This window comes from Heterocephalus glaber, unplaced genomic scaffold (genome assembly GCF_053883595.1).
Source record: "Heterocephalus glaber isolate CG9 unplaced genomic scaffold, H.glaber_assembly_v1.0 deba00001509, whole genome shotgun sequence".
NCBI classification, from domain to species: Eukaryota; Metazoa; Chordata; class Mammalia; order Rodentia; family Bathyergidae; genus Heterocephalus; species Heterocephalus glaber.
In genome coordinates, this window is record NW_028258325.1 from 2,954,809 (window position 1) to 2,970,531 (window position 15,723).

General features: G+C 52.8%; 1 protein-coding gene across 4 annotated transcripts in view; it reads left to right on the forward strand.

Annotated features, from left to right (window-relative positions):
- Nucleotides 1-15,723, forward strand: part of Afap1 (actin filament associated protein 1) — a 111,176-nt gene that overhangs the window by 17,512 nt on the left and 77,941 nt on the right. The gene's annotated exons all lie outside the window — the stretch shown is intronic.

The window sequence follows — 15,723 nt, forward strand, 5'->3', positions numbered from 1 at the left end:
ACCCAGGCCCTGCGTGGTCCTGGCACTGCTGTGAACGGAATGGGGGTTTGGTCTGGTGCTTTCACATTTGATTATTTGAGAATGGAAAGAGCAGCTGGAATTGGTGGCAGAGACCTGGAATGCCAGCTACTTGGGAGGCTGAAGCAGGAGGATTCCCTAGTTAGTGCCCAGCCTGGGCAACTTAGCGAGACCCTGTCTCAAAATAAAAAGTGTAAAAAGGGCTGGGGATGTAGCTCAATGCAAAGACCCTGGGTTCAATCTCCAGTCTTGCAAAAAAAAAAAAACAAAAAAAAAAAACAGTGAGGGGTGAGGAAGCAGCCAGGCAGGGCGGCACCCACCTGTGATCTCAGCTGTTTAAAAGGCTGAGGCAGGGGGATCATGAGCTCCTCTGTACGTTGTACTCTTGATCTCTGAGGGGCACGGAGGCTTGTGTGCTCTACCTTACTTATCTATCTCACTGGAGGCAGCGGGGCGGGGCAGCCAGGGCCACATTCCCAGCCTGTGGCTGGCGCTCCTGCTGCCTGCTCTGCTGCTGTCCCTCGTTTCTGCTCTTGTAAGATGGAAAGCTGTAGTGTGAGGTGTGTTTTGGAATTGGGGTGGGGTGTGCTCTGTGTATGCTGAACAGTCAGACTCGCATTTTTCTCTCATTCAGAATCCTCCTGGCTCAGTCAGCCCTGCCCGGGAACTACAGGAAGTTGTTTGTCTGGAAGCCCACACCAGAATATTTCTTTACCTGGGGGTTTATTTGGTTTGGACCAGAGCAAGTTCCTGATGTTGGTTGTCTTTATCCTACGAGCACAGAGCCCTCTGAACCCTTGTGGGGCCAAAGGACTCAGCCTCACTTTTGACACGCAGACCCCAGGCGGATTTGTGGCGCTGAGCTGCAGGGCTCGAGCACCTGGGACAGGTCTGCAGCCCACTGGAAAAGCTGCAGCTCAGACGGCTGACCCGAGCCTGCAGGAACGGAGCCGGGGCTGTGCTTCACCTCGAAGGCTGAGAACCTCTGGCCTCCGGGAACTGGACGCCCAGCAAAAGCAGTGCCCGGGCCTTCACTGGGGAAGAGCTGTGGGTGCCTTGGGGTGGTGGAAGGGATGTCACCTGGACAAATACGGAGAGGTGAAGATGCCGCATCCTGCCACCTCTGCCATGAAGGAGATGCTTCAGTTGTCAGTTTATTCTGTTCTCTTCCTGCTCTGCCCTCTTCTTGGGCGGCGACTTGACAGTGGGCAGAGCCATAGCAGTCTGGTTCTTGCCACGGGGATCTTGTGTGAGGCGTCTCCAGGTGTTTGTGGCCGCACCGTTGGTCACACTGTGTTGCGCTGTGCGTGGCAGCTCACAGGCACTGCTTCCTAGCAAGCAGTGTGGAGCCAGGTCCCAGCATTTTGCTCGGTAGCTGTGTTTTAAAGCTGGCCTGCACCTGATTTCGTCCTAAAATGGGCCAACCGGAGACTGTTGCCTTTCCCCGGGGTTGTCCTGAGGTCTCGAGAAGCACGTAGCTTGAGGCCTAGCGCCTGGAAGGTGCTCAGTAAACTTGCCGTTGCTTCGTCACCACCACCATTGTCGTTGTTTTCAATGTAAGCTTTCAGAACTAGTAAGTTGCTCAAAGGTAATGAATGTATCCTTGGCCCTTGAACCAAGGATTTCTTTGATTTTAACCGGAAGGGTGAGTTTACCACCTAAATGTTGACCTCTTGAAAACCTTCAACTTCAAATGAGTGTAGCCAAGGGTTTTCGGAATTGGACCTTCCTCACTACGGGCTGGGTTTCATCTCCCTGCGGGGACGGGGAGCCCTGGGGCTTTGCTCGTCCTGCAGGGCGCCTTCTGGCTCTGACTGAGGGAGCCGCTTCCTCTGGCAGCTTCCTGGGTGGCCGGGGAGGGCCGCTGCAGGAAGCCCTCTGTGCCTGGCCTGTGGCATCGCCCAGCCCCGTGGGGCACGTGGCCTCCCCTGGCAGCTGTGCTCTTGTCCCGGCTCTGTCCTCCCTCTGCTCGCGCTTCTTTCTTCATCTCTTCCTCTAGGTTATGGCTTCTTGTTGAGCAAGGACTGCTGACCCGGTCACTCCTGGGTTCCCAGCGTTTAGCAGTGTCTGGCACATGTTCGGAGATGACAACCCAACAGCACACAGGAGAGGTCTGCGTGCTGTCTGAGCCTCGTGGTGTATGTGATCGGGGTTAAGCATGGGGAGTTCAGTGTCATCGCGTGACGCGTGCCCTCGTCTGCCTGTGCTGCGGGAGTGCACGGGGTCTGACCCTGAGCAGTGCCAGAAGCCTCTCGCATGGCTCTGTGACTTAGCTCTGGGTGCCTTCACGCCAGCCTGAGAAGATGCTGTACTCCGTGTCATGTGCTTTCTCTCTCCGAGGACCAACTGAGGCTCCAAGGGAGGGACACAGAGAGAGCCCAGGAGCCGAGTGAGGCACCCTGTGCCCATTCTGGGGTTGCCCAAATGCTCCGGCTGCCCGTGGGGCTCCTCTTGCTGGGAGGTGGGGCAGCGCTCTGGTCTTAGGTTGTCACGAATGCTAATCATGGTTTCTTGCATTTGTATTTTGCACATAATTGACAAGGAATTTTAAAATCCATGACCTCATCTTACCCCTTCTGCGACTGGCAGGGCGGTTTTCTTCCTAGCTTCTGTTTTCTGGTTGATTTTCCTGTGGCTCCTAGAAGCTCAGCCTAACTGCATCCTGGAGGGGCTTAGCCGCTGGATGCCCTGGCTCTTGGGCTCTTGCTTGCTGCAGGCTGTCCCTGCTGTCCCTTCCTGTAAGGCTCAGTCCCCTGTGCAGCCCTGTCCTGCCTCCTTCCTCCTCGTGCACGGCCTTCTGAAGGGGTCAGAGCTGTCAGTGGGGTCAGTGGCGATCTCACTGTCTGGGAGCTGCATCTGTAGCTGTCCCTTCCCAGCGTGAGCTGCTGACCGGGACCCTGCCATGGTCACCTGTGTGGCTGCTGCAGAGCCTGGCTGGTGTCTGGGGCACGATAGGCCTGTCATCGATGCACATTGCCCCACGAGGCCACCAACAGCATTCACCCTGGAAAGCGACAACCGAATTAATCAAATTTTTATTTAAGACATTTGAAAAGGAATCTCTTTATGAAACCTGTTTCTCCACTGGAGTTACATTTCAGCCCAGAAAAGCAGCTGTGTGCTGAGAGGGCTTGGGCCTTCTGTGGGGGACACATGAATTTAATTTGTCTCTGTGTGACTGTACCCTCCTTCTGCGGCTTTATTAGACCTGCTCCCAAATGGAATAGATTTTGCTATAAAAGTCACACTTCCTTTTTGAGAAGTGTGACACTGATTTTATGGGACAATCTCCGAGATTACCTGCCAGCAGCCGACAGCCCCGGCCTGCACCCCGGCTTTGCTCCCTCGCAGCCCAAGGAGAGAGGAGAGGTCTGTATGGGTTCCTGGCTGCTGTTAGGCCTGGAAGCCGGCATTGCTGCAGCTTCCAGGAGGTGGGGGCGTGCAGGTGACTTGGAGGACACTGCCGTGTGACAGCCATGGTTCAGCCTGGCCCCTGCCTGCTCTGTACCCTGGGCTCTGCCACCGAGTGTCCTTTCTTTTCTCTCTCACCACAGGCCGTGAGACAGCATGTGAAGTGCTTTTAACTTTTACGTTTTGGGAAATTTCAGACCCACTTTTTTTCCTTTTCCGGCACTGGGGACGGGTCCCAGGGTCTTGTGCATGCCAGGCAGGTGCTCCGTCCCTCGCCACATCCCCGGCCCTGCTTGTGTTCCTGTCACTGTTAATCAGCTGTATGTATGCCATGAAACTGCGCCTGACCTGTTGAATTCCCAGTTTGTGCTGGAGGATTTAACTACTGTTATCCTCGTTTCTCAGATAAGGAAACTGAGGCATAGAAGAGTTAAGCACCTTGCCCGAGGTCACAGGAATCTTTTTTTTCAAAAAGTAAGTTGTTATTTGACACATAATAGCTGTGCATGTCTATGGGGTTGTGAAGTGTGACATTCCATCTAAGAGGGTACCTTGATTTAACTGTCTTACAAGCTGTATGTGTTTTTTGGCCTGTCAGACTGTTAATCTGAGTTTATGATTATTAACGTGATAAGGACTTACAAAACAAATAAATGAATCCAATGCTGTTAAAAAAGTTTTAAAAGTGGGGAGAGAAGGGGAGAAAAAGAATTGAGATGTGCCCTGTACACGGACCAGTCCCCCAGTGAGTGTGATCTTTATGCACTGCAAACAAGGACTGGTAAAAATTAAAAATTTTAAAACCTTATGACATTTTATTTTGTTTTTTATTTTGTACCAGGGATTGAACTCGGGACCTTGTGAGTTTTGTTTTGTTTTTGAGGCAGGGTTCCCCTTTGTAATTCAGGCTGGCCCTGAACTCACTCTGTAGACCAGCCTGGCCTGTAACTCTTGGGAATCCTCCTGCCCCAGCCTCCCAAGTGCTGGGATCATAGGCCTGCACCACCGCACCTGGGGACAAAAACTTGTGACATTTTAATACACGAGTACACTGTGTAGCTGGGAGTGGTGTCACACATCTATAATCTCAGTGCTTGGGAGGCTGAGGCAGGAGAATCAAGAGTTTAAGACCAGCCTGAACTATGTAGCACGATCCTGTCTCAGACAAAACAAAACAAAACATTAAAAAAAATAGTGTCATGATCAGATTGGCGTACCTGGCATATTTGTCATGCAGATACTTATTTCTTGGTGTTGGGAACATTAAACCCTCTCTTCTGGCCATTTGGAAATGCTGCTTGTTGTCCACCCAGGGCCCCCAGAGCCCACACGCTCAGAGCTGTTCTCAGCCTCTCTCGGGCACTGTCTCTTGCCCACCTGCTGTCTTACCATCCTACTTGCAGCGAGCCTCCACAGCCCCGGGACTGGGCCCATGTTGCTCTCCACCGTGTCTCCAGGGCCCAGTGTCGAACAGCACATGGTGGCCTCTGTGCAGTATGGATCTCATCATTGTCACCAGATGGATTCTTGCGCATCCAGTTTTGCATTTGACCCTCCTAGCTGGGAGGCAGGCAGTGTTCCCCTCCCCGTAAAGACAAGGACGCCGTCCCTGAGCACACCGCAAGTGTGTGGATCCAACTCTGATTTCCATACTCTGGCTCCATACATTGTGAGTGCTTTCTTTTGAAACATTCAGATCCTGTTCTTGGGTGGGGGTCCTCAGAAAGAAGCACAGGTTAGGAAGGGTTTTGATGCTCAGATTCAGCAGGCCTGTGTAAACACAGGTTGAATTATTGGACTGATGTAACATCCACCATGGGTCCTGAGAACAGAACTCTGCTTCTGGAAGTTCTCGCTGTGGAGCTTGTGTGATGGAGGGACAGACTTGGATGTCCCTGTGACACTGATCAGGGTTTCATCTCTGTGCTTTCTCCTCCATTCACACCTGGCTCCTTTCGGCCCTTTTGCCAATACTTCCTGTCCGCTGCCTTCTCCAGCCCTATGTCTTTCCCTTACAATCATATCAGATATCTGCATATCAGAATATCTATGTTCTCCTCCTGTAAAAGCTGAAAATCCGTCTCCTATAGTGAAAGCAAGTGCAATAGAAGAGTTTAAGGGTGTCACATCCCCCAGACGGTGAGGGACGTGTTTGCTGTGGGAAGATACAGGGGAGGGTCGGTCCTGCCAGCAGACTCGACTCCTGTATGCTCTGGTCTTGTGCAGCTGAGTTCTTGGGGGGCTCAGACCTATCCAGGAGGCTCGTGTGTGGGGTGGGTCTAGGAACTCAGGCCGGGAGGTGCCCACCTCTTAACTGACAGGAGGGGCTCCCTGGGCCTGGGCAGGCCGTGTAGACAGTGCAGCTTACGCTGACCCTGAGGGGCAGAGGGTGCTGAGGGCACAGCCTGGGTGAAAACCCTGGACCCGGAGTCCCCACTAGGCTCCATGCTTTGTCACAGCTCCCCGCTGTGGGTATGTGTGTCCTGAGTGAGCCCCACGAGGGGACCCTGGTGCTCCCCGGGACTCCGCCCATGCACTTTCTCCTGTGCTGATTGAGTCCCCTTGCTGTGATCAGTCTCAGCCCAGTGTGCGCCTCTGGGCTGAGTCCTGAGCGTCCTCCGAGCCCTGGTGTGTGTGTGTGTGTGTGTGTGTGTGTGTGTTGGGGTGGTCTGTGGACCCCCGACAAAGGCCTATTCTTTTTCTAAGCATAAATAAACATGCAGGGTGTGTGTGTGCCTGTGTGTGCAGATGTGTAGTTTGTTTTTGCAGTGCTGATGGTTGAACCTAGAGCCTCATACACACCAGGCAAGCACTCAAGCGTTGAGGCACACCCCCAGGTCTGTCTGCATTGTAATGAGATGGTTATTATATCATATGCTTCTGAGATCTCTTTTACTTTTTATTTATTTATTTTTTTGGTTGAGATCTCTTTTATTTAGCAAACATAAGTGGTCATTTTATCACGATGGAGTGTGCGTGAGCTCAGAATCTGTATTGTCATGCAAGGTGCTGACAGTCCTTGTGTGTGAAACTCTTTGGGTATCAACTCTTTCCTGAGGAGTGGGAGAAGGAGGGATGGTTGCATAGGCAGGATATTCCTCTGAGAGGCAGCCTGCATGTTCTTCATGACCCACATACATGTGTTCTCATCTCTCTGAGTCCACACCCATTGTCTTAGTTTCTTTTCTCGTTACTAAGACAAAATATCCAACACCCAAAGTTAAAGGAGGAAAGATTTACTTTGGCTCACAGTTTGTAGAGGTTTCAGTCCATAGCCAGCTGGCTCCATGGCAGGGTGGCATGGCAGAGGAGAAACAGTCCATGGCAGGGCAGACAGGAGGCAGCAAAGCAGAGAAGCAGCAAAGCAAACAGCAGCAGCAAGTGATGGCAGCAGCCTTCTTTCTGTCCCTTTATATTCCCTCCAGGGTACTTGCCCATAGGGCGTGTAGCACTCACCCCCAGGGTGGGGCACCCTTAATCCTAGTATCACATCCTTGGTCCCAGCAGCACACACCAAAATCCAGATCCAGCCACCTCCAAAAAGCCCCACCAAGATGGCATATAAGGCTTTGGGGCAACATCTAGACAGAAGCCATAACTCCCATCATTATTTTATTTGTCAGTTTGTTGGATAATAAATGATTTTACTTTTTCATTTGCATTTTTGAACATTAGTGAAGTTAAATGATGTTGCCCTGTGACTTGGCTGTTCTTGTTCTTTAAGGTGAGAATAATGGGATTTTGTTTTCACCTTTTTCTCAGATATTTTATGATTATTATGGGCTGGGCTGTCGATCTCAGCGGGTATAGTTTCCACTGTGCCTGCCAGAGACTTCTGCAGCCCTGTGCCTGTGGAGGGGCCTTCAGAGGGGCCCGTGGTGGTGAGGAGGAACGTCACGCCTCCCATAGGTCACTGCAGCGGCTGTCAGCCCCTTGGGGGTGGGGGCGGTTGCTTCTGTGGAGGGAGAGGTGTCGGAGGCCTCCTGGACCTTACTTTTTGCTGTAATGTTATAAATGTCTGCACTGGGTTTGGAGGTCTTCGTGTGTTTCTGAGGAAATGTACAGAGCCTCATGGCAGGAAAGCCTTCATTAAGGTGCTGATCTCACGTGAAAGTAGCAGTGGCAGTCGGGTGGAGGGGGGAGCAGGGAAAGTGCCGCAGGGCCCTGGGGGAGACCCTGGCTGGGCGCAGGAGGAGGCGCGCTGAGGGGGCTACAGCAGGGCCTGGCGGGGCCTCGTTTTGCTCTGTGCCCCTCCCCGGCTTGCAGGGCCGGGCCTCTTCCACTCGCCTCGCCTGGCTCAGGGTCAGGGTGGCGGCCCCCGTGGGAGGGTGGCACAGGCTGCCAGGCCCTCCTTGCGCGGGAGCGGATGGCACACTGTATGTCTGGCTGCGGTGAGGTCCATGTCCACGCCTGTGCAGTGTGTGCATTGCCCAAGGAGGCAAGGCCTGGCCGGGAGCTGGGGCTGGAAGCAGTGCTTGTGCCATAAGCCACCTTTGGCTCTGTGTGTGCTGGGGCAGGGAGGAGCTGGTGGACCCGGACGTGTAGTAGCCAAAGTCCTCAAATCCTGGGGTACAACACCCAGTACTCAAGTTCAGTGAAAACAGCAAGCCGAAGAACGAGGCTGCCCCTGCCCCGCTCTGAGGGACACAGCGCTGAAGGCGCCCTGGCGTGGACGGGGCTGAGCCACGGACACGAAGGTGAAGGGCTGTCTCCCTGTTCTGTGTGATTTTGAATTCTTCTTTTTACTATTTTATTATTTCATGAGTCTTAGTGACTTCTAAGTGTGTTGGACATCTGTAATTAAGGCAGCATTTACTTTTGAGAATTTGAAAACAACACAGTATAACCTGTGACTACGGGCAACTCCCTTTCTGTGGCTCAGTTTCCTCCTCTGTAAGGAGGGGATACTATGGTACTGATTTTACAGAGCGATGAGAGTTGAGGGAGATGAATCTCCACCTGGTGTCTTAAGCGCACACTCAGTGTGGTTATCATTTCAGCATTTTCAAGGGAAGGAATGCTGCTCGGTCGTCATGACTTAATGCACTGGAGGCTCCCCGGGCTTCCTCGCGCTTCTGGAAGAAACTCGAATTCCTTCCGGATGCTGTGATGGAGAAGCTGGCCTGGGCTCCGCCTGTGGGTTGGGCGCTCATCAGCCTGTAATCTGGGCCGTGTCCTGGATTCTCTGCCCCTCATTCTCAGCTCTGTCAAGCAGACGTGGAAGCACCCTCTGTGGCTGGCGTTGGGGGATCGTATGCCATGTGATGGGCGGGAGAACTATGTGGACTGACCTTAAGAACAAAGGATGTGTCCCGTGCTGAGCTGGTGCCTTCACTGCTTCTCTGGCGTCACAAGGAACCAAGGCAGCCCTGGATGCTCCTGGCAGCCCTGGCGCTCCCCTGCCCGATTGGGCCAGTTGTCATCTGCTGTCATCACAGTGGCAGCTGGAGGGCACAGTTTGCTTTGATTTGCATTTTTGGGTGTTGGTACTATTTATAAACAATTAAGAAAAGACGAGGAGGAGGCCTGTTTATAGCAGGCTGGCAAATTCAGCAAAACAGGAGAAATCTGTTTGCACAGTTTGCCTGCACGCAGGCAGAGCAGCCGCCTGAGCGTGCACGTTTGCTTGTATTGAAACATTTTCTCTGTCAAAAAGACACGTAGTCACAGGCCAGATGGTCGACAGGGCCTTTCCCTGAGGACCATATGGGAGTGTGGCTATCTGACATCTGGGATCTGCAGCCGTCCCAAGACGTGGCTGTGATTTGGATGTCTCTCCACGCCTTCTCCTGTGGGCCACTGATGAGGAGTGAAGGGCCAGGGAGAAAGGATCAGCTTATGTGACAGTCACCGTCTCCTGCTCTTCCTTTTGTCCCCCGTGCCCTGCTTTCCTTTCCTAATGTTGCCATCACCCAGCTGTAGGGCAAGGACATCCTTCCCGTGTATCCCCATCTCTTCACACCTCTGTCATATTTTTGGGCCTGTGTGTTTCTGCCTGCAAAAGTGGAAGATGCCCGCTCTGTCATCTAATGAGTACTGGTGAATGAAGGAATGGGCTGAGAAGCCTTTTCTTTCTCCTATCACCTCATGAAAAAAGTGCTGTTCTGGGAGGAGGCTTGCGGGTGACAGGGTCACATAGGCCGATGTGGGATGGCTGATGCCCTCAGACGCTTCCCTGGAAGAAAGCGAGTGGTTGAGTAGAAGTGACAGCCAGCCCGTGTGATGTCCACAGAGGCCTTCCGAAGGGCAGAGGCGCAAGCTCGCTGCAGGTCACCCGGGTCAAGTTCTGCGGGTCTCCCTCCCCCATCAAGAGTTCTTCCTCTCCCCTCCCCTCCCCCTTCTTTTGGTAATGGTGCCAGGTATTGAACCTGTGGCCTTGCACATGCTAGCCGCACACTCTACCACTAAGCAGGGCCCTGCCCGTGAATCTCCTCCTCCTGATTCCAGTTAGGTTCTCCCTACAGCACCCCCTTCACTCTGCCTGTGTAATGAGGGGGGAGAAAATGTACTCTGCTTACAGGGGTGGAGAGAAACCCAGCGCCTGGAAATCACATCCACAGCTCTTATACCTAGAAAAAGTGGTAGTTTCAAAAGCCCTGTTGATTCCTACTTGGCCCATACATTTTATGAAACAGTTAAGAAAATTGATTTTAGAAAATGGAGAAAAAACCCCAAAGCACAAAAGTTTCCGTTTTATTTTTGGGCTACTGTTTAAGGTACAACTCAGGTCTGATTAGAAGCCAGCCCTTAGCCCACAGTTGTGCGTGAGTTTAGAAAGCAGACTCGGCACTGACTCTGTCTGTCTTGTTAATCTTGAATGCGCAGGAAGGGATGGCAGATGGCGAGGTGGGGTGGTGTTCAGATGCGCGGTCACTGATAGCTTTTCCTTCCATGTATTGCGTTGGGATTTGGGACCACGAAGCCCTCTGGGAACTGATTATTATCTGTTCCCTACCAACCAGCTGGTTCTTTTTCATGCTGGGCTTGGAAAGACGGCTCCTACTACCGTCAGTGAGGATGGATTGTTGGTTGTTTTGAAATCAGAATATTTTCTTTGTTCCATCCCCAGTTCTGGAAGCAGAGCTGTCCAAAAGTTGTCTTCTCTATTGTATTTCAAATCTGAGTGGTTTTTTAAGGATGTAAGCCAATGAAGGTCTGCTTTGGTGGTTAGTTGTGTAGTTCTTGATGTCACTAAGAGGTGTCCTGGGCCTCAGCAGGGATGTGAGTCTGAGAATGCGCCGGGCTTTCTGGATGGGGCTGTACACAGACACCAAGCACCCAGCGGGCATTTATTAAAGCCTCTTTTTACCCCACTTGAATTCAGATCTTACATCAGTATGGGCTGAGCATCCCTTAACTGAAAGGCCTGGGACCAGAAGCATTTTTAGATTTTGGACATTTTTGGATGTTGGAAAATTTGCCTTCACTTAACTGGTTGAATGTCCCTAACCTGGAAATCTGAAATTGAGCTGTATGAAGCTTAAAAAGTCTGGGATTTGGAAGCATTGTGAATTTCAGATTCATTAAGATTTGGATGCTTGAGCTCTGATCAGGAAAACAGCAGCAGAACCTGGATGGGTTTTCTTGAGGTCCAGTGCAGACCCTGCACACGTCTTATAAAAATCGCAGGTTGCTTGCAGGGAAAGTGCGTGCCCTGCTGCTCTCAGGACTGGACAGCTTCCCTGCCCCGGTCCCTCCTGGCTGTGCTCCTGTCCTCTTTTCTCCTCCTTGCGTCTCTCGTCAGAGGGACCGGCACCGGCCATGGCTTTGTGGAGGCCGATGGCGCCGTGGAGTAGAAGGTGGTGCAGCCTTAGCACCTGGAACAGTTTAATCTTGCTGGCCACACAGGTGACAAGAGGGGCGCAGTTCTGCCAAACCAGAACTGAACATGATGGCCAGAGCGATTTCTTCATCCAAGTACTCTGGGATTTTAATCAGGCTGGGGGGCAGGGACAAGCCCGTGATATGTGCAATTTGATGTCCGCAGGAAGTTGGGGACTTGTGTGGAATGAGGATGGAGTGTGGCGTTGGGGTGCAGTAGGGCCCCAGTTTTGTTAAGCGAGAGTCTGTCTACCTCCCTACTGGGCACTCTTGGGGATACAGCTACATTTGCCAGGTTCGCCTTATTAATGAGCTCCTGGTAGTCCTGCAGAAAGTTGAAACAGTTACATTATTCCACGCAGCAGGCCTCGGTTCAACACAGAAATCATTCTTGCTATCCAGGAAATACTTTTCCTGTCAAGTGGGAGAGCAGTTAAACTTGGGCTGGATCCTAGCATGAGATTACCCAGGTGAGGCTGCTTCAGATGAGCACAGGAACCAGAGGAGAGAGAGGACTTCCCACCTGCTGCCCGGCTGGTGTGTTCCTGCATGTGAGAGTGAGCTGTTCCTTCCCTCTTTCTCTAGCCTGTACGCCACGCGCCCTCTGAGTCCGTTGCTCATTCCTTTGTCTCAGTGCATTCCTATGGTGATACCAGGTAACCAAGCCCTTGGGTCAGAGTGTGGCAATGTCTGCCCCCTCCCAGTTTCAGCTCTTCTTAAAAGCTCTGCCTGTGGCTTCTTGTTGGCTGGCTGCAGTTGTGTTGGCGGTGTACACTCCCTGTAGAATCTGCTGCGGTCGGGACCTGCTCAGGGTCAGTGGGGACAAGGACACTTGTGACAGCTCCTGCCCCGGGCAGAGACAGCACCCGTGTGGCCATCTCTCGCCCACCCTCGGCCTATGGCGGTGTGTCGGACTTCTCACTTGTGCGCATCTCAGTGTCCTTGGTTCTTTCTGTAACATGATGCTTCGGGCTGCGGATGAGCCCGGCGTTGTGCCACAGAGCTGCACCGGAAAGGACAGTTTGCTGGAACCGAGCATAGAGACACTTCTGCAGGCACGCATCCTTCATTCTTTAGTGAGGCAGGATAGGACGCGTCCTGGACTTGTGGTGAGTTGACCCTCACTTCCTTTGGCAGGACTGCGGAGTTTCAGTGGACTCTGATAACTGTAATCATTGCAGATGTCATTCTCGCAGGTTCCAATACATCAGGGTTTATTCGGTGTTAGAGACAGCTGTGTTTCCAGCCACATGCGTGTTAGATGTGTCCCTGGCAGGGCTCTTGGAGGTGTTTGCTGTGGCTTAGTCTTAAGGGAACCATCTGGGCTTGGATACAGTTTAGACCTTGGAGAGCTGAACACATCTGTGGGGCTTTTGCTGCACTGATTATTAATCGGTGATGTAGCAGCAAACTCTTGAGCCCAAATACACATGTTTTTTAAAGTCACACCTCTCAGGCGGTCACTTTGTCAGGTGGAGTTTCCTGTGGTTGGAACTGCGTGCCCTCTCTGCTGCTGACCTCTCCCCAGCCGCCCAGGTACCCACACCACAGCCTGCTGCAGCCCATACTCGGCCCCAGAGGGGTCTAGATGAGCAGGCTGGGAGCCCCCAGGGGTTACAGACCTCGCTGTCTCCAGCCCTGGGGATGGAGGAGCCGTCATTAGAGGCCAAGGCATTTCAGGCTTGTGTGCCACCCATGGCAGTAGATACAGACAAAGAATGTTTTGCCATCTCTCCTTGAGAAAAGGTATTTTGTGAGCTCATCCTTTCTTCCAACAAGAGCAGTATGACCTGTGCATCAGTGCATTCTGTGCAGGTGAGTGTTGACTGACAAAGTGTTCTGAGCCTCATCTTCCCCCAGGCCCTCGTCCTGGGCAGTGGCGGGTTCAAGAGCGTGTTACAGCAGGCCTGCTGGCCCTGGGGCTGATGCCAGGAGACCCGTGCTCCAAGGGAAGCAGGTGCACACAGTGACGCAAGGCCCGTAGGGGCACCGGCGGGTGCCGTAGATGTCGACTGTCCAGGAGGCTGCCGGCCTCATTAATGTGCGCCACCCCGTTGGCACTGAGAGCTGGTGAAGGACAGGCTGTGGGTGTGCATTCTCCGAGACCCATGTACCTGTACTCCTCTTGCTAAGGTGGTAAGGCAAAGGCTGAGTGTGTGTCGCTTTGCTGTGGCAGTCAGGAAATACCTGCTGAGCCGTGTAGTTTATAAAGAAAAATGTTTTATGTTGCTCTCGGTGTTGGAGCCCACTGATTGGGCTTCTGGTGCGGGCCCTTTACCCGATCACCTGACAGCAGACAGGCTGGAGAGCCCAGAAGTGACCTTCACTGGCCCCGGCTCTTAAGGGCTCCACAACTTCGTGACACAGCCACACTGAGGACAGGGCTCCCACACGCGAACCCCTGGGGGATGCAGACCACAGCCACCCACAGCGCTGGGTGAAGACGGTGTGTTCCGCGGTGGGTGGAGAGCAAAGAGCCTCTAGCTTATCCGGGGAGGCTCACAGAGGGAAATGAGTGCCTCTTCCCTTTAACTGTTTATTTTGTAGTGTCACACAGTATCCAGAACTCTCAAGTAAGTCTCTTTATTACCATGTAATTTTCTTTTTTGGTACCGGGGATCGAACTCGGGTCCTTGTGCTTGTGCAGCAGGCAGCGAAACCACTGAGCTAAATCCCCAGCCCTAACTCTTTATTTTGAAATAAATCAGACTTACAACAAAGTTGCAGAAATATTACAAAGAATTTCTGCGTGCCTGTCGCTCAGATTCTGCAAGCTTTGTGCCTTTCTCTCACGTCTGCGTTCCTTCTGAGGTGTTTGAGGTGGAAGCCGGGATGTAGGGGTGCAGGAAAGGGGGCACAGCTGGAATCAGGGCAGCTGGGCCTGGCGGACATCTCCGTATGGGGCCAAGCACAGTGACTGTTCAGAGGTGGGAGCAGGGGCTTCAGGGACGTCGTCTTGCACTTCAGCCCGGGGGATGGGAAGGTGGGCGGGACAGTTGCTAGGAGGGGGAGTGTGGTGGGCATTTGAGGGCAAGGAGGCCAAGGAGAGTTAGGGAGGAAAGACAGAGAGCAAGACCCCAGAGGCCATAAGCACCCAGCTGGCTAGAATCAGCAGATTTCATCATCGAGCAAGGCGAGTGCTGTCGGGGCCAGGACAGACGGAAGGGGCGGTGTGCCCAGCACCGCATCCTGGGGCCCACAGGCACCTGCGTCTGCCTGGCATTTGCTAGGAGGTGCCCGATGCTTGCTTTGCTGTGGTGTTGACACGACCTTCTTGCCGCTCCTATTTCTCATGCAACTCTCAGCTTCCTCTGGGTTCTGCTTTCATCATTCTTATCTCCACCTCTGAAGTCTCACAGGCCCAGTGTCCGCGTGTGCGATTGGTTATGTCCTGCATTCGCGCCAAGGTTAGCTTGAGTTCAGCGTCCCCGAAGCAGGGAGCTGGAAGGTAAAGGTGATGGAGCGGGGCATCCCTAAGAGTGCGAATACTTTCCGGCCGTAGCTGGTGCTCAGCAAGCAGACATTGGTCCATCCTAGGTCAGTTTATATCCTCGAGTGAGTTATTTAAACTTCTGGAGTGCCCATTTTCTCACCTACCCTCCAGAGTGTATTACTGTTATTTTTAAAATACCAACTTACTCAGAAGAGCGGTTCTCATCGAGTTTGTTGGTATTCCTTGAAATCCACAGGGACCTGGCTTGGTTTCTCCAGGAGAATAATTGCTCCCGTTTATTGAGCCCTTACTATGTGGCCACCACGTGGTTGACATGTTACCTATCATCTTTCTTTACTCCTTCTAACCACTCTTTAAGGTGCAGGTAAACCTTAACAACTTCTTTTTTACAGGTAATAATTATACTGATGATGATGGTAGTTGTCAACACTTACTGAGGATTTTTTCACGTTAAGGGCTGTGCTAATTTCTTCACATAGCACATTTAGAAAAAACCCCAAATAACCACAGCAGCGCTGCAGGCCAGCCCCTGGCTGCCCTCACTTTGCACGGGAGGTAAAATACTGTGCCAGCACCAGTGGATGCGAGGCCTCAGCAGGCAGCCTGGGGCAGGGCCGAACCTCGGTCCAGTCCTTCCAGCACCTTGGTCTGTCTGCTCCCTGGGTCCAGACGGTTCTGTCATTGCGTTTTCCTGGAGCCCAGCTCTCATCCATTCCGAGGATGGCAGCTCCCAACCCCCAAACTGCAAGTGTGTGAGCGCCGTCTCCTCTAATGTGTTTCCATTAGCACCTTGGCATATGCTACCCAGCCGTGGTGCTTGCCGCCCGCCCCCAGGCCCATGCGCTCAGCATTGGGATCCATCTGCCGGTCCTGGGCCAAGACAGATGCGGCCTCCCCAGCTCCCCCATCCCTGGAGAGCAGCTCAGCCCTCGCTCCCCTGGTGGCTTGAGACCGGATCCGGATCCGGTGCCTGCTGTCGGGAGCCTGAGGCTCCTCCTCTGGGCCAGCAGGAGCTTGGG